The 22,505-nt window shown below is 36.9% G+C and overlaps 1 long non-coding RNA gene across 1 annotated transcript in view; it reads right to left on the reverse strand.

Moving 5' to 3' along the window:
• Nucleotides 1-5,129: 5,129 nt before the first annotated feature.
• The window catches only part of LOC139083042 (uncharacterized), a 115,593-nt gene continuing 98,217 nt past the window's right edge, over nucleotides 5,130-22,505 (reverse strand). Inside the window, exon 4 of the long non-coding RNA XR_011539534.1 lies at nucleotides 5,130-6,908. This is a non-coding gene — a long non-coding RNA (uncharacterized lncRNA). The remainder of the gene's footprint in view (nucleotides 6,909-22,505) is intronic.

Consider the following 22,505-nt stretch of genomic DNA (forward strand, 5'->3'; position numbering starts at 1 on the left):
CCGTAAGAAACATTATAAAAACAACAGACACAGAGATTGAACTTATTGGAAATGGAAGAACAAAATGGTGGGCTGGGCTGGCAGATCCTAACCAGAGAATTGGTGCAGGCAGTCCTCAGTTTCTAGGTATTTGTGGCCCCAGGCTAGGAAGGTCAATTTATGGTTTCTCAACTATGAAATAAGGGTGGTGCTAATAGTATCTACTTCAAAGGGTTTTTAGGAGGATTAAATGAGATAGAGACTATAAAGTGCTCAGCACATGGCAGGCACACAATAAGAGCCTGACAGATGTTAGCTATTTTTTTCTTAGGCCCTTATGAAGCTCTGGCAGCAGAAAGAAAGAATGGAAAAAGGGATAGGAGACCACCCAAGGCAGTGGAGTGTGTACTGGCTGAAGAATCCTTTGTCTCTAATTTACAGTGAGAAGAAAAAGAGCCGTCTAAGAATGAGGCACTGAAGCACAAGATTAGCCAGGGACACCCTTCTGGTTGAATGTGGCAAAGCTCTGTGGATCTTATTGCACTAAGTTCCCAGGAGTCCCCTCATACCCAATCTGAGTGTGCAGCCACTTTTGGATCCATTGGCCCGTGGGCCAGACACAGCCTTTGTTTAAGCTACAGCTGTTTCCGTCTTCTCTGGTAACAAAACTCCAACTTGTGTTCACATTGTTGGCAGAGATCCTTTGATTTCAGGAAGGTTAGGCCCCTATCTCAGCCACAAAGAATGAGCAGAGAATTGGGTCTAAATTCTCTGCTGAAATTGATTTAAATCAATCATAGTCATCTCCTTACCCTTCTTCAGGGATTGGCCAAAGAGTGGGCACATGACCCAATCCTGACCAATGAGAAAGAGGGTAGTTCCCCTAGGGAAGCCTCTTTTCCTAAATAAAAAGACAAGTCTCCACCTGTCCTCCCTCTTTTGTCCTGAACATGGATATGGTGGCTATAGCCACAGTAGCTATATTCTGGCCAGGAAAATGACAAATTGGCCCTGAAGTCATTAGATCAACACAGGCAACTGCCTACCTCTAGACCTCTTGCTATATAAGAAATATGAAATCCCATTTGTTTAGGCCTCTACAGATGACTTCTCTATTTCTTACAGTCAAATGCCTTCTAATACAGTGCTTTTCCTGCTTATTTCTTACCTCTGCCTCAACCGTCTGAGGATGGGACCCAAGCCATTTTTCTTACTTGGCTTTTTTTGGACAAAGATTTTAATAATCAAGAAGAAGAAACCAGTCTGTTGATCTGCTGCTCTAATAGAAAACTATCATGTCCTACTAAAAGAATTTTGCATCAACTGATTTATAAGTTGAAAACACAGGTTAAGCAGAAAGGTAAAAAACAAATAGTCTCTTATCTACTTGCTTCTCACCTCTCCCTCTGCAGCATTTAGCTTGAAAGAGACATAAAGGGACACCACGCCATCATTTTTGAGAGAACCACATTTGTGATGGAAAAAAGTGTGCTGAAATTTTGCAACTGTTTGAGTTCCTTGAGCATGAGTGGGATGAATCACTTGTGTGTCTATGGTGTCTTCTCTCCTGTGTCACCTGCCACCACCCTAACCTGATGCCCTCTGAGACATCAGTTGCCAAAAACAATAATCATCATTATTATTTTAGTACCTAACATATGGATGCTGTTTCACAATATTTCAGAGTGCTTTTACATATATTCTCTCCCTGAAGGCTCACAACTCTACTGTTTACTAGGTATATCATCCCCATAAAAAGTACTGCAGAGACCCTGAGGGAAGGAATTCTCATTTTAGGGGAGAGGTGTCATTTTATTTCCCGTCTAAGTCTTACTCTGCTGCAGGTACTAATGACCTCCTACTGTCTACTCAGCAGCATGGCATTTCTGAACCACTCATGATCCAGTAGCAAGAGGCCCAGTCCCTTAGCTGCTAGGTTGTGGAATTAGTCTTGCTAGCTATAACAAAGTAAGAATTCACATGCCCACATTATGGCCCTCTGATTCTTCATCCTAGTGTGGGGTTTTTCCCCCTGTGATCAGGCCTCTGCTGCAGTTTTCTGATGTGATGTCTGAATGCCATGTCAGAACAAGAGTTCTATTCAAATCTTAGGCTGTTCCACAGCCCAGCCCTCACCAATCTCATGCCCACAGACTAAATTTCTGTTCTAAACTGGATTGATACCTCCACTAGAACATAAGGGATATTAAGCCAGGGAATTTACTGCTATTTTACTGAGCAATCATTAGCACATAACACAGATTCTAGTTGGTTCACAGCAACTGCTTTATAAATATTTGTTGAATGAATGAATGACTCTGAGAACTGTCCCTAACTAGAGATTGCTGCTACTATGTCCTAATCACTAGATCAGAGTCCTTGGGTGCTCACATTCACATAGGGCCATGTATAGTTTCCTTACCTCTTAAATGACACAATATTGACTGTTGGACACCCCCTCATCACCAGCTTCCTTTTTCCATCTTGTTTCCTTTTCCTTACTGGCCCATGCAGACAAGGTCTAAGGATACTGAGCTCTCAGCTGAGCCTGCCTAAAATTCACCTTGATAAATGAGACTTTAGAGAGATTATAACAACATAAAAGGGCAGAAGGCCTCAAAAAACAGAAGAACACTGAAAATAAACCTTGTCCCTTTCATTTCTCCAAAAGGTCAAAAAGTAGACCACATGAAAAGATGATCTACATCATTAGCTACCAAGAAAAGGCAAATAAAGACCACAATGAGACAGCACTTCACACCCACCAGGACCGCTATAATCAAAAGACTGAAAATACCAAGTGTTGATGAGGAAGTGGAGAAATTGGAACCCTCAAACATTGTTGATGGGAATGTAAAATGGTCAGCTACTTTGGACAATGGTTTGGCAGTTCCTCAAAATGTTAAATATAGACTTACCATATGATCCAACAACTCCACTCCTAGGTATATACTCAAGAGAAATGAAAACATATGTCTATGCAAACTTTACACAAATGTTTATAGCGACATTATTCATAATTTCCAAAAAGTGGAAGCAATGCAAATGTCCATCAACTGATAAATGGATAAACAACAAAATGTGATGTACCCATAAATACAATGTTATTTGGCAAGAAAAAGTAATGAAGGAGGATTCTGGGAGAATAGTAGAAGCACCAGAAATCTGTCTCCCCACCTAGACAACAATTACACAGGCACAATCTGTCTGATGGACCTATTTTGGAAGTCTGGAGTCTATTGAACACAAACAACTTCCAGGGGAAGACTGGAATTACTTGGATGATAAATTGCAGTTAATTCCAGTCAATTTCAGCTCTTAGCATAGTAGCAGCTACCCATCCAACACCTCATGTGTTACTGCAGCAGCTTGCCCACAGCTGGTAGGATTCAGGGTTGGCAAAAAGGACCATGTCCTCTAAATATCAGGGAATCTGTGCTATGATCACTAATTTCTGCTTCTGATCACACAGGCATAGGTCACAAGGAGGTAATGACCATAGCTGTTGCACCTGCCCCTACTGTTGCAAGACCCTCCCCCTCTGGCTGAAGTGACTTCCTGGGAGAATTAAAGGGCTAGTGCCTTTTCCACCCCCTTCATTTTTCTTTTTCCCCTTTTTGGAACCAAACATTGATGAGTAGGACATTCAAAAGCAACTGCACATATGGGGGAAATTAGAAAGTCACCATGCATGCCCAGGAGAAGGCACAGGTTCAGAGAAGACCTGAGAATACCTTAAGTTTATACCTTAGGTACAGAGACAGCCTACAACAATCAAAATAACGCCAATCCTGGGGATGGGAGAGAATCTGATTTCCAGAATTACCACATTATTAGATTTAAATGTCCAGTCTTCAACAAAAAAATCACAAGGCATACAAAGAAACAAGAAAGTATGGCCCATTCAACAGAAGAAAGTAAACCAACAGAAACTGTCCCTGAAAAAAAAAAATTGATGGTGGATCTACTAGACAAAGACTTTAAAACAACTGTCTTAAAGATGCTCAAAGAGGGGCTGGCCCTGTGGCCGAGTGGTTAAGTTCATGTGCTCTGCTTCAGCAGCCCAGGGTTTTGCCAGTTCGGATCCTGGGCACAGACATAGCACTGCTCATGAAACCAGGCTGAGGCAGTGTCCCACATGCCACAGCTAGAAGGACCCACAACTGAAAATACACAACTATGTACCAGGGGGAGATTTGGGGAGAAAAAAGAAAAAAATAAAATCTTTATTTAAAAAAATGCTCAAAGAATTAAAGTAAGACATGGAGAAAATCAAGAAAATGATATATGAACAAAACAGAAATATCAGTAAAGATGTAGAAAATCTAAAAAGAAGCCAAAAAAAAATTTTGGAGCTGAAGAGTACAATAACGGAAACGAAAAATTCACTACACGGATTCAAAGGAAGCTTGAGTAGACGGAAGAATCAGCAAAATTAAAGATAGGGCAATGTGAATTATAAAATCTGAGGAACAGAAAGAAAAAGAGAACAGACTGAAGAAAAGTGAACCAAGCCTAAGGGACCTGTGGGACACCATTAAGCAGAGCAACAGACGTATTGTGGGAGTCTCAGAAGGAGAAGAGAGAGAGAACGGGGCAGAGAGAATATTTGTAGAAATAATGGCCCAAAACTTCCCAAATTTGACGAAAGACATGAATATAAATGAGAAGCTCCACAAACTTCAAGTAGGATGAACTCAAAAGAACCCACACTGAGACACATTATAATCAGAGTGTCAAAAGATATAGAGAGAATTTTGAAAGCAGCAAGAGAGAAGCAACTTGTCATGTACAAAGGATCTTCAATAAGATTATCAGCAGATATCTCATCAGAAACTTTGGAGGCCAGAAGGCAGTGGGCTAATATATTCAAAGTGCTACAAGGAAAAAACTGTCAACCAAGAATCCTATATCTGGCAAAACTGTCCTTCAAAAGTGAGGGAGAAATTAAGACATTTGCATATAAACAAGGGCTGAAGAAGTTTGTTACCACTAGACCTACCCTTTAGCAAGAAATGCTAAACAGAGTCCTGCAGGCTGAAATGAAAAGACGCTATAAACCAACTCAAAGTTGTATGAAAAAATAAAGATCTCACTAAAGGTAAACACATGGGCAACTATAAAACCTAGTATCATTGTAACAATGATGTGTAACTCCACTTTTTATTTTCTACATGATTTAAAAAACTAATACATTAAAAAAACAATTATTAATATAAAAGCTAGTATTATTATAATTTTGGTTGGTAACTCCACATTTTGTTTTCTATATAATTTATCAGACTAATGCATTAAAAAAATTATTAGTTCATGTTTTTGGCCACACAATGTATAAAGATGTAATTTTGTGACATCAACAAATGACAGGGGTGGGGATGGACTTGTTAAAGGAACAGAGTTTTTGTATGTTATTGAAGTTAAGCTGGTATAAATTCAAACTAGAGTGTTATAAATTTAGGGTGTTAAATTTTAATCCACATGGTAACCACAAGAAAATAGCTAAACAATATACACAAAAGGAAATGAGAAAGAAATTTAAACACATCTCACTACAAAAAATTAACTAAACACAAAAGAAGATAGTAATACTTGAAATGAGGGACAAAAAAGCTATAAAGCATATAAGAAAACAAATAGCAAAATGACAGATGTCCCTCCATCTCAGTAATTTCTTTAAATGCAAATAGACTAAACTATCCAATCAAAAGACAGAGATCAGCAGAATAGATTTGAAGAAAAAAAAAAACTATGACCAAACTATATGCTGCCTGCAAGAGACAAGGAAGTTATTGTTTAATGGGTATAGAGTTTCAGTTTTGCAAGTTGACAAGAGTTCCGGAGATAAATGGTGGTGATGGTTGCATAATAATATGAATGTACTTAATACTACTGAAATGTACACTTAATGGTAAAGATAGTAAATTTTATGTTATGTATATTTTACCACAATAAAAAAAATTGGGGAAAAAAAGGAATGAAGTACTGATACATAATACTGCAACATGGATGAACCCTGAAAGCATTATGCTAAGTGAAAAAAGTCAGATACAAAAGACCACAGCTTGTATGATTCCATTCATATGAAATGTCCAGAATAGGCAAATCCATCGGAACAGAAAGTAAATTAGTGGTTGTCAGGGGCAGGAGGGAGCAGGAATGGAGAATGTCTACTAATGGGTACAAGGTTTCTTTTGGAGTGACAAAAATGTTCCAGATTAGATACTGGTGATAGTTGCACAACTCCATGAATAAACACCACTAACTGTGCAATTTAAAAGGATGCATTTTATGGTATGTGAATTATATCTCAACAAAGCTGTCACGTTAAAAACAAAAAAAGCTTTCTCCCTTTACAATGTTTTTAGGACTAGAAGATTAATTAAGATGAGGCTGAGATGAAAACATGGGTCTTCTGCTTCCTTCCCCAGGGGTCTTCCCATCACTCTATCATTCTGTCACTGCTGCCCCCAGGCACTCACCTGCTCCATCAGCCCACAGGAACACTAACAGGTATAAAGGTAGCAGAAAATCACTTTACTAACAAGGTCCCACTACTGTGGTCCAGTAAAGTTAGAGAAAAACTCTGGCCCCCAGAACAGCTTCTTCTGCCTTGGCTGTGTCTAAGACAGCATTTTCTTCACAAATTATAGTAATGGGAATAAGAAAAATTTTTTTCATCTTGCCTATGAACTAAAACAAAAAATTTTTTTCATTTGACCTTTAATATATTCTTAAAGATAATGGCAATCTGGGGGCTGGCCCCACGGTATAGTGGCGAATTTTGGCGGGCTCTTCTTTGGCGGCCCGAGTTCGCAGGTTTAGATCCCTGGCACAGACCTACACGGCTCATCAGCCATGCTGTGGCAGCATCCCACATACAAAACAGAGCAAGGCTGGCACAGATGTTAGCTCAGGGTGAATCTTCCTCACTAAAAAAAAAAAAAAAAAGATAATTACAATCTGAATTGTGAGTTTTTTACTTTCTCACCTTTTAAACCATATTGCTTCCATTTTTTCCCCTCTTATAGCTGAACAGTGAAAATTCCTTTCTTACAAAATACAAATAAATGTCACTGCAATGGTCTTTGGATATTCTAACTTTCAGAGCCAGTATATACTCCATCTTTGTTTTTCAACAACTAATCCTCAGTCTAAAAGGGGAAAACAAGATAATCCCTTATTTAAATTATCAATGAAAGGGAATTGGTACAGAATAGCAGACAACTCTCACAACTTCATCATTCAGAACTTGCATAATTTTTAAAATAATACTTCAGAAACAGAAATATGCTAATATTTTAACAGCAATTTTCCTGGCTCTCCCAGGGTCCTGGTATCTATATATCTGTTGTTGAGCCTTACTGAATGCCAAGCACTGTGCAGGCACTTCACGATATATTATCTCATTTCATTCTCATTACAATTCTTCTCTGTCAATTCATGAGGCTTACAGTCTGGGACAAGGACCAAGAGTGGAAAAAGAAGTGACCAACAGGGGAATTCAGTTAGGAGTGTGTGCTGCCAAAATATCTTCCTTTTGGTTTGTTACACTGCCTGAAATGCCACCACTAGGTTTTGAAGGTTCTTCTGTCTGGTTTTAGAAAGTGGGTCCTCCTTAAACCACAATCAAACATGACCTCAGTCTCACAGACTGCAGGAGCTCAGACTTAAAAGAAGTGGCGTAAGAATAGGCAGGGGAGACCAAAGACCCCAATGCTGCATCCAGCAGTTTGGCCCAAGAGGCTGTCCCCACGTGAGGATCATTGGTCACAACTCCTATTTCCTAGGAGACCCTGGCATGTCTGCATTCTCCAAGGACACAGTGGTTTTCAGCGTCCCTGCTTTCTTGGCTAGTTCATCTCCTACCTGCTATTTCACAGGCTTCTGATAAAAGATTGTTTTTGTAAGTTCTGTCTACACCCTACTGGGCTCAGAATGTTTAACTGATTTGCCCAACATCACAGAGTAAGTGGTAGAACCAGGATTTGAACCCTCACAAAGTTGGTGTTCTTAATTACTATCCCGTATTTTTTCCCACTGTATTAATACAATTCCAAACAGAGTTAGGAAGTAACCCAAGAATGTTTTGTTTGGGGTACTCTCAACCACTTACTTTACTTTCTGAATATCATTTCCCTAATGCCTTCTCAAACCTGACTTTCAGATGCTTTATTTTTACTATGGTAAAAAATGGCTAAATTATTGACTTTCCTGGAATATCTTCAGTTTAACAGAAACCAATAATTTAAACTAAAACAATGAAGATTTAACCTTAGAATTTCATGTCTTATTGAGGATGAATGCTCGTCTCAAATATGACTAAGTGGATTTGGAAGAAATATCTTAAGCTTGAAAAATATGAAAGACCTTTCAGCAAACCAAAACATGTTTTCAGCATTATATGACTATAAATAGGACTGTGGCTCAAAGGATTTTTTCCAAGCTCTTAATTTAAATTAGCAAACGAATGGTTTCAAGTCCCCATAACACAGATCGTTTGATGGAATATTTTATCAAAAAATATGAAAAACAACATTGCTTCAAAAGCGGAGATAAAAAGAATGGTTGCTATCTGAAGTTCTTTTTTCTTGATTTAAAGAAAGGAGGAGGGGAAAGGCTTTTTAAATTCTTCTCAGTCTAGTTTCCCTGACAAACCTGTTTGATGGGCATCAGGGACCTGAAGCAGAGCTTCCAGGGAAAAAGTAGCCATCATTCATGCTTCATTGGATTTCTATGACAGAATGATCACATTCTGTAGAACCTGGCATAAGCACATCATTATTAAGCCCTGCTTTAGCATTTCTTAAGTGATCACGGATGCTGTGGTCCTTGGTGGCTCTTCTCTGCTGGCACTGTTTGTAGTTATTTGACCTTTTCTCAGTGGATAATCCACACAAAAAGCCCTAATTACTTCCCCAGCTTTGACCAGCCAGCAGTGTGAATAATCAATGACACTCATTTAGGTATTGCACAATCAGATGCTTATGGTGTTTAAAGAACATTTTTCCATTGACCTGCCACAGCTGTAGGACAGTTACAAGCAGTAAAGCTGCTGTTGTAATCACAAGATGACCAAGTGACCTTGTGGGCTTAAAGTTGATGACTGGAGCCTTGACTAGGGCATAGGCATGATACAGAACATATTTTGGGAGAGAAAGGAAGCTTGCTTTTATGCTAATATGACATGTGGAGCCCCAAGAGTAATGTTCTGAAATATTGACAAATCAGAAGACTCATATTGGCAGGTAAAATTCAGTATTTGTATCCAAGGCTACAGCTACTTCTTCCTATTGTACATAAAATAGTAAATAAATAAGATTAGGAAGAAAACCTCAACTCTAGCCACACCCCTTTCTATACTTTTTCTCAAGGTAAACATGTAAATAAAATTGAAGCAAGAAGGTTTCCTATTAAATAGATATTTAAAGATTCCTAGGATGCTGAAATTTTTTAACACATTCAAATTACAATAAATCCTAATCCAGTCTCAGGCCAAACTTTCCCTAAAAAGACCACTTTTAAAAAGACATAAAGTCTGTGGTTCTTTGAAATTATGATTAGTTAAAAAATCACATATAAAGCTGAATTACAAAATAAGTTGTAGGAAAATGAAATATGACAACATTTCCAAGAGTATGTTCCTAGAAACACCACTCCATTGAAAATCCTCTGGAAACAAGAATTCATCATCTAATAAGATTGAGAAATGCAGCACACAGTATCTTCTTCTTGGAGATTTACAATGTGTGTTAGCATATCAAAGGTTCTGGACTGCATTTTTCAAAACGACTTTGGGTAATACTGGTATATAGGTCTTTTTTCATTATTGTCATCTTACATGAAAATTAAATTTGTAAATATTGGTTCTTGTCTCAGAATGTCAATGAATAGACTTTCTACTTTACTTTTGAACTCCCTTAAAATTTTCATGGCTGTGTGCTTATTTACGAAAAGGAACACAAAGTAAAATCAGTAAAAACAAGCAAGAAAACAAATTGGCAGGACAATGAAACAGTTATGCTTCTAGCAGAAAAGATGAAGGAAAGGAAATACCCCAAATTGAGGACATAACAAAAAAGAGTTTGGGAGTGGGGAAAGTCCCAGATGAAAGAAAAGGAAGGACAATCAGAAGAAATGGCACAGACCATCCTCTCCTTTTCCAAACTTGAAGGCTGTCCTGATTTAATCTGGCAAAAGAAGGCAAACCAGCTCATCAGCATGCAATTGATGATTTACCCAGCCTGCTGTCAGAGACGCCTCTGTCTAAAGACACAGTAGAGAATGAAGAAAAACAGGCAAAACGCAGTGGGTAAGCCAAGAAGGCAAATCACTGAAAAAACATACATAGCAAAAGATTCCACATTTGATGGTGTGATCTTGATTAATCCCAAGATAGCTGCAGCTTTCATGTTTAGGGCTCCTGGGATGTGTAACCCAAGTTTTTACTGATACTGGAAGAACCCAATTCATATTTGTAGATAATGAGCTGCTCTTTAAACATGACTTTTAGTTTCACAGGTATCACACTGTGTTTTCCTTTAGTGTAAGGCAGGCTTTGGGTGATATTCATAACTCTTTCCTTGTACTTGTTTACTGTTTGTTGGAAACAGAGACCTATATTTTTCTGGGTTCTGCAGTACTCTTGCCAGATTAGGACAGACCTTGCCCCTTACTCTGCAGCACTCTTGTTCAAGAACCCAGTAGTTCTATGAAACTGGTTCCAGCTGATATTATGCCTGGAAATTTTTCAGGCTTTTGGAATCCACTGATTTCCTCCTAAAACATTAAATCTTATCTGTTGCCAAACTGTCAAGGACATGAGGTTATTACTCAGGTCAGTAGGACAGACGGTTAGAAACATAAGGGGTAGGGGTTGGGAGGCAGGGGTGCAGCGTCAGGAACATCTTACCCAAGCAACTTGCTGAGTAATTTCTTCTGCAGTTTTGACAAATGCAGTATTGTAATTAAAGGCATACCAGTGAGTGTGGCAAGACAGTGTGGCAGATGTATTCAGAAGGACTGCTACCCCTAGTCACACATTTCACCTTCTTCAACCCCATCGTGCCTGTATATGGCGTTTATATAACTGGTAGCACTTTAAATCCCATTTTAAATCTAAACAAGAAATTTCTAGAAAAATAAACTAAGAAGAAAGGGGTTGAGAAAGCACACACCCAGGGAGTAAAATATATGAATATTGAATCACTGAGTACTAGGAATGTGAAATTTTGAGATCTAGTAGATGGGATATGTACTATATGCAGCCAATTTTTAAAATGCTTTGTGGATGAGGAAACTGAGGCACGGGGAAGTTAAATGAGATGACAAAGATCATAGCTAGTATGTAGCGGGCCATAAAGAGCTATCTTTTAAATTTAGTGCTTTGTATTTTCACTGTAACATATTTCTCCTAAAAAAAGTTATCTTTTCAATATAGGATATAAAACATGTTACACATATAACAAGATACTTGCAGCTATATTAATTAAACTTTCATTCCATTTTCTTTAGCATAAGAAAGTATCAGGTTTACTGTAAGTATGAGAAAAACACAGACATCAGGAAAAAACTGAAATAGTTATAAGTGAGAAACATCATCTGAACCCTATTTGTGTAGAATAAAAATTATTATTAGCACTTATGCACCCTATGTTCACTGTAGCATTATTCACAGTAGCCAAGACATGGAAGCAACCCATCAACTGACGAATGAATAAAGAAGATGTGGTATATATATATATATATATATACACACACATGCAATGGAATACTACTCAGCCATAAAAAAAGACAAAATCATCCCATTTGCAACAACATGGATGGACCTTAAGGGTATTATGTTGAGTTAAATAAGCCAGACAGAGAAAGACAAACACTGTATGATTTCACTCATATATGGAAGATACACAAACACGTGGACAAAGAGAACAGACTAGTGGTCACCAAAGGAGAAGGGAGTTGGGGAGAGGGCATATGGGGTAAAGGGGCACATATATATGGTAAACTGACAAATAATAATTTACAACTGAAATTTCACAATGTTATAAACTGTTATGACCTCAATAAAATAATTTTTAAAAATTATTCTTAGCCACATTGATTCAGTTGAGAAAAGATGTTTCATTCATAACATCCAAAATTCTGATCCAGAATCAAAAACAGCAGGACGGTCATGTTGAAAGCATTTGCCCTGCGTTTGTGTCTCCTTAGGCTGCATCATCCAAATACGCTGGGCATTATTTGGATAATCTGGAGAAGGACACCTAATTTCCCTGTTTCTTCTTTGATCAAACTGCTATGTACAAGAGAGCAGCTTCTACATTCAGGATGAGTTTCTGCATGATTGAGAAACTAATTCAAAGGAATGCTTCTTAAAGTTGCAGCAACTTAGCAACTCATTATTATTAATATTTTCATTAAACCATTCAAAGCTTTCTTGACATAAACAAAATTTCCTTTTTCTAATCAGTCAGCATATCTGAACATTAAAGCTTGTTTGATTTTCCCAGTGTTTGGTTGGTTGTTTGCTCTGGGATATTTGGCCGCTTTTATAAAGTTAACAGTTTGGGAAAGGTGTTGTAAGAAAGCTTCTGAAGACGCAATAGTTTGTTTATCAAGTATTTCCAAGAAAAGATTTCAGTTAGTCACTTGGGTGTTTTATCTACCCACTGCCAAAAATCTGAATGTCACATATATATTCTTACACACGTGATAAATGCTAAAAATTGGACTGTTAAACGATCAAATATTCATAACATTGTTCCTTTTGAAAAACGTATTCCAAGTTCCAGTTTAGCTTGCCAGAAAGAAATCTCTGCTTAGTTCTTTGGCTGAGAATCTATCTCATGACCCAGTAAGGCAGCTCCCTCAGCCAGACATAGATATTCTTAAGAGCTAATCACCTAACTCTAAATTTGAAAATGGGAAGGAAAGTCTTTAGGGCACGTACTCTCCTAAGACAATACGAAGTGTGCTCCAAGAGCGGTCTGGGGACAGGCTTCCTATGCACTCCTATGTAAGAGTAGTTAAAATCATGCTGTCCTTACTCTTAGGAGTACATGGCAGCCCTGCCTACTCCTCTGGGTCACCCCTAGCTTTCTTGTCCCTACAACATTCAGGTCCCAGAACATTAACCTAGTAACCATATGCTAGGGAAGTTGTCATAGTATCAGGCAATTGGGGAATATATCAAAGATTATCCAGTCCAGAGGTGCCCAGACTTTTCTGGTTCACAGTATTATGAATGTCTTTGTAGTGTTTTTCAAGATACCTCTAGGCAAACAGGAATAAATAACAGCCCTATTTATTAAGTAGTTAGGCCCAAACACTTAATAAGTATTTATGTCCTAACAACTTAGTAGCTATTTTGTTAAATGCACAAATTAAAAGAAAATCGTATTTTTCTTCAATTCTTAAACAACGACAATTACTTCCTAATGAGATGCGTGTGCCTGTTCAGCACTACACATCTCAACCCTTGGAATCAAATTGGACTCTACCACCCTCTCTTCCTGTTCTACACTGATTTTCACATAGTACTTGCTTTTTATCACAGCAATGGACAAAAACCCAGCTTTACGAAAACATGACATCAAAAGAAATGCAGCATGAGCTAATGTGTGAATTATCTCAAGCTGGTATTCTGCCTGGTATCTGAAAGATGTCAAATATCACTGTATTTCCCTTGAAAATTTAAGATATCCTGCAACCCCCCACTGCAGCACCCCAAGGCACCTTAGCATACAGTTTGGGAACTGCGAGTCTAGACTAATAGCCCATTTCGTGAATTAGCAAGGTGAGATAAAGAGTAGTCAAAGAACTTTCCCAAGATTACCCAGCTAATTATAAGCTAAGTCAAAACAAGAAGACATGTTTAAAATACTGAGAATTTAGCCCACGTTCTTAAATTTAACTAGATGTCACAGATCTTAAATCTGCAGAGTAAACCTGTGGATATGGAACTACCTCCCAGGGCATTCCTGTCTTTGCATTCATTACTAGATGGTCTTCAACATACATATTGATAAAGAAACAAGGCACAAAGAGATAAGAGACTTGCCTAAGAAAACAAAACTAATTATAGGACCAAGAGTAGCACCTTGTCTCCAGACCATCTGTCCAGGCTTCTTCATTACATCACAGTTTCCTTCGCTCCCTATTCTAGAGGCCCTCTTCATCTCCAGCGAACACTGTTTTCTTCCTCCTTGTTTCTCCTCTTTTTGTTCTTTAGTGTATTCTACTTCCAGGGGCCATATGCCCTTATTAGGCCTAGTTCCTACATACAAGATCTTAGATATTATGGTAGAAGTGGGTAGTTATCTCACAGTATTCATTCCTCCCTTCTTCCCTGTAATCAAACATGAAATTTTGTATTGGGCTATCTAGAATAAAGGTTACCTTTCCCAGATTCTTTTGCAAATAAATATAGCCACATGACTAGTTTTTGGTGAATGGGATATAAGTAATGCATGCAATTTCTTGAAAATGTCCTTAAAGAGAGGGCATGTGCCCTTATTCCCCCTTCCTTCTACTTGCTGGCCAAAATGAGAACATGATGACTGGAGTTCAAGCTGCCATCTTGGACCATAAGGAGGAAGTCAGATATTGATGATGATGAAGCAAAAATAGAGAAGGATCTGGGTTCCTGTTGATCTTGGGCCTCCTTACAAAGCCTGGTCTGCTTACCTCTGGACTTCATTTATATAAGAAAGAAATACATTCATAGATTATTTAAGCCACTGTTATTTGAGTGTGTTGTCAACAGCACCTAAACCTAGTACTAATGAATACAGACTATCTTCATAACAATATAACAATAAATAGTGTACTTTAGAACAATGCCTATAGATTTCCATTATTATACATTTGAAATATGTAAAAGTTTAGGATACAAGACTCCAGACACCTGTCAGAAGTATATGTAACCACTCACTATGACCCCCTTGAGAATTAACCTATTTCTTCACACCCTAAGCCTTCCATGGAGACATATTTTATAAACCAAATGATATCTGACTAAAATATATAAAGAAGTTAATATATTTTCATAAAGGGAGAAATTCTCCAATAAAATTGGTCCAGTTTAAAATGACAAATTGAACACTTTCATCTATCTCTACTTCCTTCCCCAAACCCACTAATAATGGTAGAGATTTTTTAAAACAAACCAACAGGGAGAACAAAAATGAGAAAAGGGGTGAAGTCATAAAATTTTGGAAGCTAGAAAGCAGATGAACAAGCAGTAAGACTCCAAAAAACTAAATCCTAAACTAGCAGTGGGGAGAGCTAAGAAGCAACCTAATTTGCTTCTAGGAACTCCCAAAATGCCCAGGAATTGACATCACAAGTCACTATGGGAGTGAAGAGGTGAATGTAGAGCTATTCCTTCCTCAATTCCATGCAACTGGACAGCTGCCTCTTCCCAGTCTCAGTAAAAGACAGGAGCTTTATTCTCTGGATAGGGTAAAATAGAGGAACTCTGGACTGGAGGGATAAAGGCACAAATGAAATAGAATATCATACTAAAAATAGGGACACTAAATAAAAGTTTATATACGGAACTTTAAAACTCCCAGCCCTCTTGCCCTATTCTACTCTTAGAATTCGACAGTGAGAATTATATCGTCTAAGAAGGAATTGTATGGTTCTTTTTGTGGGAATATGACCAGCCCAAGGTAACAGACCTAAAGATTCTGATTCTGGGGTGTTCCTCTACAAACAGTCCACAGATATCAACCTATAGTAAAGCTCAATGTCAACAAGCTCTACTCATGTGATCAGAGCTTCCAATCAGCTTTTTAATCTCACCATTCTTAATCACAAACGGACAGCCAAGACATAGGGAAAAAACTTCTCACATGAAAGCCAACTACCTAAAGGGCCAGAGAATCTATATGAAGAAATAATAGCTGAAAACTTTTCTAAACTAAGGAAGGAAACAGACATCCAGGTACAGGAAGCACAGAGAGCACCAAACAAGACAAACCCAAAGAGGCCCACACCAAGGCAGCTTATAATTAAAATGTCAAGAGTTAAAGATAAAGAGAGAATCCTAAAAGCTGCAAGAGAAAGGCAACAAGTTACATGCAAAGAAAACCCCATAAGGCTATCAGCTGACTTCTCAGCAGAAACCTTACAGGCTAGAAGGGAGTGCACAATATATTTAAAGTGCTGAAAGGAAAAAACCTACAGCCAAGAATACTCTACCCAGCAAGGTTATCATTCAGAATAGAAGGAGAGATAAAGAGCTTTCCACACAGGCAACAACTAAAGGAGTTTATCACCAATAAGCCACTCTTACAAGATATGCTAAAGGGACTTATTTAAGTGGAAAAGGAAAGACCACAAGTAGAAATAATAAAATTATCAAAAAAAAAAACCCCACAATAAAATCACTGGCAAGGGCAAACATATAGTAAAGGTAGCAGGTCAACCACCTATGAAGCTAATATGAAGATCAAAAGACAAAAGTAGTAAAATTATCTATTTCCATAAGAGGGTAACAGATACACATGCACAAAAAATAGGTTAAATATGATATCAAAAACATAAAATGTGGGAGGATGGGAGTAAAAGAGTAGAGCTTTTAGAAGAGGTCAAACTTAAGAGACCATCAATTTAATATAGATTGCTATATACATAGGTTATTATATATGAACCTCATGCTAATTGCAAACCAGAAACCTATAATAAATAAACAAATAAGTAAGAGAAAGGAAATCAAACATATTACTAAAGAAAGCCATCAAACAACAAGGGAAGAGAGCAAGAGAAAACAAAGGAAAAGAGAAGAACTAATAAAACACCCAGAAAAAAAGTAACAAAATGACAATAAGCACATACTTATCAATAGCTACCTTAAATGTCAATGGACTAAATGCTCCAATCAAAAGGCATAGGGTGGCCGATTGGATAAAAAAACAAGGCCCATATATACGCTGCATTACAAGAGATATACTTCAGACCCAAAGACACTCAAACTGAAAGTGAAGGGATGGAAAAAGATGCTCCATGTAAGTGGCAATGAAAAGAAAGCTGGGGTAGCAATATTTATATCAGGCAAAATATATTTTAAAATAAAAACTGTAACAAGAGACAAAGAAGGGTCCTACATAATGATAAAGGGAACAATCCAACAAGAGGATATAACACTTGTAAATATCTATGCACCCAACATAGGAGCACCTAAATATATAAAGCAACTATTTATAGACCTAAAAGATGAAGCAGACAGTAACACAATAATCGGGGACTTTAATACTCCACTTACACCAGTGGATAGATCTTCCAAACAGAAAATTAACAAGGAAACATTGGCCTTAAATGACATATTAGACCAGATAGACTAGTAGATATATAGAGAACATTCCATCCAAAAACTGCAGAATACACATTCTTTTCAAGTGGACATGGAACATTCTTCAGGATAGATCACATATTAGGCCACAAAACAAGCCTCAATAAATTTAAGAAGACTGAAATAATACCAAGAATCTTTTCTGACCACAACAGGATGAAGCTAGAAATCAACTACAGGAAGAAAATCAGAAAAGCCACAAATATGTGGAGATTAAACAAAACGCTACTGAACAATGATTGGGTCAATGAAGAAATCAGAGGATAAATAAAAAAATACCTGCAGACAAATGAAAATGAAAATATGACATGCCAAAATTTATGGGATACAGCAAAAGCAGTTCCAAGAGGGAAGTTTATAGCCATACAGGCCTACCTCAGCAAACAAGAAAAATTTCAAATAAACAATCTAACAGTGTACCTAAAGGAGCTAGAAAAAGAAGAACAAAGCCCCACATCAGTAGAAGGAAGGAAATAATAAAAAATTGGAGCAGAAATCAATGAACTAGAGACCAAAAAAAAGAAAAAAATCAATGAAATGAATAGCTAGCTCTTTGAAAAGGTAAACAAAATCAACAAACTTTTAGCTAGACTCATACATAAAAAAAGAGAGAAGCCTCAAATAAATAAAATCAGAAATGAAAGAGGAGAAATTACAATGGACACCTCAGAAATACAAAAGATTATGAGACTTCTATGAAAAGCTAACCACCAACAAATTTGATAATCTAGAAGAAATGGATAAATTCTTAGAATCATAAAACCTTCCAAAACTGGACCAAGAAGAAGTAGAGAACTTGAACAGACCAATCACCAGTAAGGAAATTGAAACAGTAATCCAAAACCTCCCAAAAAATAAAAGTCCAGGACCAGACGGTTTCCCTGCTGAATTCTACCAAACAATCAAAGAAGACTTAATACCTGTTCTTCTCAAACTCTTCCAAAAAAATTGAAGAGGAGGGGAAGCTTCCTAATTCATTCTATGAGGCCAACATTACCCTGATACCAAAGTTGGACAAGGACACCAAAAATGAAAATTATAGGCCAATATCACTGATGAACATCAATGCAAAAATCCTCAACAAAATACCACCTAATCGAATACAATATATTAAAAAGATCATACACCATGATCAAGTGGAATTTAGGGGATGTAGGGATGGTTCAACATCTGCAAATCAATCAACATGATACACCATATTAACAAAATGAAGACTAAAAACCACATGATCAGCTCAATAGATGCAGAGAAAGAATTTGACAAGATACAGCATCCATTTATGATAAAAACTCAGAATAAAATGAGTATAGAAGGAAAGTACTTCAACATAATAAAGCCATATATGACAAACCCACAGCTAATATGATACTCAATGGAGTAAAACTGAAAGCTATCCCTCTAAGAACAGGAACCTGACAAGGATGCCCATGTTCACCACTCTTATTTAACATAGTATTGGAAGTCCTAGTCAGAGCAATCAGGCAAGTAAAAGGAATACAAGGGATCCAAATTGGAAAGGAAGTGAAACTGTCACTCTTTGCAGATGACGTGATTTTATATATAGAACGCCCTAAAGAATCTACCAAAAAACTTTTAGAAATAATAAATGAATACGATAAAGTTGCGGGATAAAAAATCAACATACAAAAATCACTTGTGTTTCTATACACTTTTCTATACACTAACAACGAAGCAACAGAAAGGGAAGTTAAGAATACAATCCCATTCGTAAATGGAATAAAATACCTGGGAATAATTTAACCAAAGAGGTGAAAGACCTGTACACTGAAAACTATAAAACATTCTTGAAAGAAGTTGAAAAAGACACAAAGAAATGGAAAGATATTCCATGCTCTTGGACTGGAAGAATTAACATAGTTAAAACGTCCATACTTCCTAAAGCAATCTACAGATTCAATGCAATTCCTATCAAAGTTCCAATGACATTTTTCACAGAAATAGAACAAAGAATCCTAAAATGTATATGGAACAACAAAAGATCCCAAATAGCCAAAGGAATCCTAAGAAAAAAGAGCAAAGCTGGAGTATCACACTCCCTAATTTCAAAATATACTACAAAGCAAAGTCAAAACAGCATGGTACTGGGACAAAAACAGACACACAGATCAATGGAACAGAATTGAGAGCCCAGAAATAAACCCACACATCTATGGACAGCTAATTTTCAACAAGGGAGCCAAGAACATACAATGGAGAAAGGAAAGTCTCTTCAATAAAAAGGAAAACTGGACAGTCACATGCAAAAGAATGAAAGTAGACCATTATCATACACCATACACAAAAATTAACTCAAAATGGATTAAAGACTTGAATGTAAAACTTGAAACCATGAAAATTCTAGAAGAAAACGTAAGCAATTCTCTCTTCAACATCAGTCTTAGCAGCATATTTTAAAGTACCATGTCTGACAGGGTAAGGGAAACAAAAGAAAAAAATTAAAAATGGGACTACATCAAACTAAAAAGTTTCTGCACAGCAAAAGAAATCATTAACAAAACAAAAAGACAACTTAACAATTGGGAGAAGATATTTGCAAACCATGTATCTGATAAGGGGTTAATATCCAAAATATATAAAGAACTCATAGATCTCAACAACAAAAAAACTAACCCAATTAAAAAATGGGCAAAAGATCTGAGCAGACATTTTTCCAAAGAAGATATACAGATGGCAAACAGGCACATGAAAAGACATTCAACATCACTAATTATCAGGGAATTGGAAATCAAAAGTACAATGACATATCACCCCATGCCCATCAGAATGGCTATAATTAACATGACAAAAAATAAGTGTTGGAGAGGATATGGAGAAAAGGGAACTCTCATATACTACTGGGAGTGCAAACTAGTGCAGCCACTGTGGAAAACAGTATGAAGATTCCTCAAAAAATTAAGAATAGAACCACCATAGAATCCAGCTATTCCACTGCTGGGTATTCAAAGAATATGAAAACACAAATGCATAAAGATATATGCACCCCTGTGTTCACTGCGGCATTATTCACAACAGCCAAGACTCGGAAGCAACCTAGGTGCCCATCAAGGGACAAATGGATAAGGAAGATGTGGTATATATACACAATGGAATACTACTCAGCCATAAAAAGATGAAATCTTGCCATTTCTGACAACATGGATGGGCCTTGAGGGTTTTATGCTAAGTGAAGTAAGTCAAAGGAAGAAAGTCAAATACTAAATGATCTCACTCATAAATAGAAGTTAAAAACAACAATGAACAAACACATAGAGACAGAGATTGGATTGGTGGTTACCAGAGGGAAAGCGGGGAGAGAGGAGGGAGCAAAGGAGCGATTTGCACATGTGTATGATGGGTGGAAATAAGTCTTTGGGTGGTAAACATGATGTACACAGAAACAGAAATATGATGATGTACATCTGAAATTTATATAATGTTATAAACCAATGTTACCTCAATAAAAAAATAATAAAATTAAAATGAAAAGATGTGACTATAAGGAAAAAAGAAAAAAGAAAGTCAACTACCGAACCAAATAAAGAGAAAAAAGCAAGTTGGAGGAAATATAGATTATGCATAGAGAAGGAAACTTCCAAAACATAAAAAAGTATCTTCTGTTATCATTCCTCAGAAAGATATGAGAAGCTATTACACCCATGAAAGAAGAATAGGATGCTTTTTTAAAAAAACAGAGAATAAGAAAGAGAGCTTGAATACTGAAAATGAAAATCCATGGAGGGTTTGCAATCATCTCCAATAAGAAAGAGATAAAAGACAAATAGATTTTTCAAAAGTGAGAAAAGATGAAAAATGGAAGAGGATCAATCAAGGAAGTCCAAAGTCTGCTAGCGGAAGTTCTAAGAAGAGACTGGAGGAAATCATTGAAGAAATAATTCAAGAAACTTCTCAGCACTGGAGGACACAAGTTTCCAGAATAAAAAGATCCATGGAGTAGCCAGCATAATGGATAAAAATAGACCCACACTTTTATAAGAAATATCAATATGAAATTTGAGAAGCTTAGCACAAAGAAAAGATTTTTAAAGATTTCAGATTTAAAAAAGACACACACACAGATACACACAAGATTAAGAATCAGAATGGTAGTAGACTTCTCCATAACAATAATAGAAGCTAGCAGACAATGGAGAAATGCCTTTAAAATTTAAAATTTTAGACAACTAAATGCGAAGGTAGAATAATGGATTTCAGTAATTCAAGATCTCGAAAATTTCTCAGGAAGCTGTTAGAAGGTATGCTCTTTCACAGTAAGAATGTGAAATGAGGAAAAAATAAAAGACACAATCCAGGAAACAAGGGATCCAACACAAAAGAGAAGCAAAGGGAATTCCCTGAAACAGGGGTCAGCAAACTATAGCCCATAGGCCAAATCCATCCTGACACTTGTCGTTATACGGCCCATGAGCTAAGAATGGTTTTTACATTTTTAAGTGGTTTTTGAAAACAAAAGAAGAATATTTCATGACACATAAAAATTATGTGAAATTCAAACTTTGGTGTCCGTAAAAAAGTGTTATTGGAACACAGGCACATGTATTCATGTATTATCTATGGCTGCTTTTGTGCTATAACAACAAAGTTGAGTAAACGCACCCAAGACCACATGGCCTGAAAAATCCAAAATATTTATTATTCGGCCCTTTACAGAAAAAGTTTGCCTTGCCAAGAAGGATAGTGAAGGAAGATCCTGGAATAATAGCTGTCACACAGCAAGCATAGACAGCAAATGGCCCAAACTAGAACAAACCAGAAGGCCATAGGAGAGAGGTCACCAAAAAATATAATACAATTGCTGAAAAATTTGAATGTACTGAAAGGAGATTTGTATAACTTGGGGAGGATTGAGGAATAAACTGGTTATAAGCACACAGAAAATTAAATAAATGAAAAACAAGGGCATTATTAAAATAAATCAATTTTTTACATAGTGGTACAGGATGAAAAATTATTGTAGTATACTACCTGGTTCAGAGTGAACAGTATTTACATAGTCATAATAATGAAAGCACTGAATATTAAACAAAATTATAATATAATTACGTGAGGAAATGGGGAAACTACAAAGAAATGTATTAAGCAGGAATGAGAATACTGGTGGCAACAAGAGTGAGAGAAAGATAAATTCTTATTTTCCACAGGGGGACATCAA

This window comes from Equus przewalskii, chromosome 4 (genome assembly GCF_037783145.1).
Source record: "Equus przewalskii isolate Varuska chromosome 4, EquPr2, whole genome shotgun sequence".
Taxonomy (NCBI): domain Eukaryota; kingdom Metazoa; phylum Chordata; class Mammalia; order Perissodactyla; family Equidae; genus Equus; species Equus przewalskii.